This window comes from Octodon degus, unplaced genomic scaffold (genome assembly GCF_000260255.1).
Source record: "Octodon degus isolate 3935 unplaced genomic scaffold, OctDeg1.0 scaffold00005, whole genome shotgun sequence".
Lineage (NCBI taxonomy): Eukaryota > Metazoa > Chordata > Mammalia > Rodentia > Octodontidae > Octodon > Octodon degus.
The window spans coordinates 31721233-31723577 of NW_004524581.1; the positions used below are offsets into that span (position 1 = coordinate 31721233).

The following is a 2345-nucleotide window of genomic DNA, read 5'->3' on the forward strand; positions in this document are numbered from 1 at the left end:
GGGGGGAGAGAGAGAGAGAGAGAGAGAGAGAGAGAGAGAGAGAGAGAGAGAGAGAAAGAGGACAGGCCACTCTGGCAGTGGCCTAGCTTTCTCCCACATGACCCTGTGCCTTGAGGGTTCCACCCATCACTCCTGCTAGCAGTATCAGCTGGAGACCAGGCCTTCCACACAGGACCATCAGTGGGACATTCATGATCCCAATTGTAACGACATGATGTCCTTAATCCCTTTTAATAAACTTTAAAGACCCACTTCCCAATACTACCACAGGGACAATCAAAATTGATATAATGGTGGTGGCAAAACCCATATTTAAACTACAGCAGTATCTAATGGAAAGGTAGACAACATGAAAGATCAGAAAGATGAAAACCAGTGGACAGAACCAAATGGAAATGCTAGAAATAAAAAATATACATTAACAGAAATGAGAAATATATTTGACAAACTCATTAGCAAACTTGCTATAGCCAAGGGAATAATCAGTTACTTTTAAATAACTGTATAAAATTATACAGAGTAAGATACAATAAGGAAAAGAGAAGTAACAAAAATTTTTTGAAAATAAAAGTATAAGATGGGCTGAGGACACAGCACAGCAGCATAAGCACCTGCCTGGCAAGCTCAAAGTCCCAGATTTGGTCCTCAGTACCAAAAAAAAGAAAGAAAGAAATATGATATAAGATGGTTTTAGAAAGCTACACAGTGACATTCAACATAGATTCGACAACCCATGGCTTCTCTGTTCCATTTTGGATATTTTCTGTTAAGTATAATATTAAATTAACTTAATAAATTATTTTTTATTAGTTTTCTGTTTTTAACTTTGTATTTTGAGACAATTGTAGATTACCAAGGACTACAAAAAGTAATATACAAAAAGATCTCTTATATCTGTCACTCTTTTTCCTAAGTAGTTGCATCTTACGTGACTACTATAGAATATCAAAACCGGGGAATTACCACAATGCCTTTAAAGCCTGCCTCCACTTCTACACAGTCAAATTGTCCTTTTTCTCAAGAGTCATTTATGAGTTAACCCAACGAATCAGTATTATCAGCATTAGAATCTTCCAGTCCTATGTTGCCAATGCTTTCTAAGAGAGAATCAAGGTTTCAGTGGTCATTGCTATTGTATAGAGTATTTCTTCTCTAGAGTTTGAACTCAGGGCCTTTGCACTGAGCTACACTCCCAGTATATTTTCAAGTTTTATTTTTCACAAAGTCTCCATGTAGTGCTAAATTGCTCCAACTTTTTACACCCTGCTGCAGTCTCTCTAGTGTTGGAATAAAAGTATGTGCCCCAGGTTTGGATATCACTGTGTGTGACGATTGGTCCTCTGACATTTTTTAGTCTTGTCTTTGGTGAGTGGTACCTGACAGCTGCACACTTTTGTCCCTTATTTTTCAACCCATATCTGTGTCTTCTCTGCTGTGTATACTTCTTGAAGGTAAGAAGTATGAATTGTGTTTTCCATTCTGAAGTCCAGGACCATGACTACAAAACTGTTATTAAGTGTCAGAATCATCCTTTGGGATCTGTTGGGTCTTTGGAAAGTGGGACAGAAGTACCAGCAACAAAAGCACATCCATGTGTTGGAGCTCAGACACCAAGGGACCTGGATTGCACTTGGGAAGAATTCAGGGATCTTGGGCTTGTGGTCCAGAGCAGGGCTTTAGACAAATAATGGCAGCCACAGTGAGGGGCAGGGGGTCCCTCTTCCTCAAAATCAAACCAAGGAGGACAAAATATGGCCCCGGACACTATCACTAGAGCCCATGTACCCTACAAAGGCTCACTTTCTTCCTCTTTCATCAGTTCACAGTACACTCAGATTTCCATATCTGTAGGCTCTCAGCCAGTGGGTCCAGCTTCTAAGATCAGAAATGGTAGTGGAAATGGTAGCTTTGAGCAGGCAATGGCGGTGGCACTTCAGAGAGGGGAAAAAGAGTGGACTGGTGACCAAACACATCTCACACACTTTTGCACTTTTCTTTCCCTCCATAAGGAAGTAGAAGGCAGGGATCCAAGACCACCATTCTTCCATTTTCTAAAGTCCAGTAGTGACAAACCTGTGGCACACTTTTTTTTTATTTTTAGACAGAATATATTAACATATGAGTTATTTTTTTTCTAAGTTAAAATCTCAGTCTTCAGGTTTAATTGCAGCATTAGCACTTTGTAATAGACAAGTGGGTTTTGGGTGGCAGTTTGGGCACTTGGTCTCTAAAAAGTTGGCCCTCGCTGCCGAGTTCCGGGAGCCCCCAGACCCAGTCCTAGCCCAGGTCCGGTGAGTGTGCGGAGAGTTTCCTGCTACCCTGCGCCGGCGGGACCAGTCCCAGCC

At 41.2% G+C, this 2345-nt stretch overlaps 1 protein-coding gene across 1 annotated transcript in view; it reads left to right on the forward strand.

The window, feature by feature from the left end:
- LOC101559737 (HLA class II histocompatibility antigen, DQ beta 1 chain-like) overlaps positions 1 to 2345 on the forward strand; it is an 18883-nt gene that overhangs the window by 2331 nt on the left and 14207 nt on the right. The window lies entirely within an intron of this gene.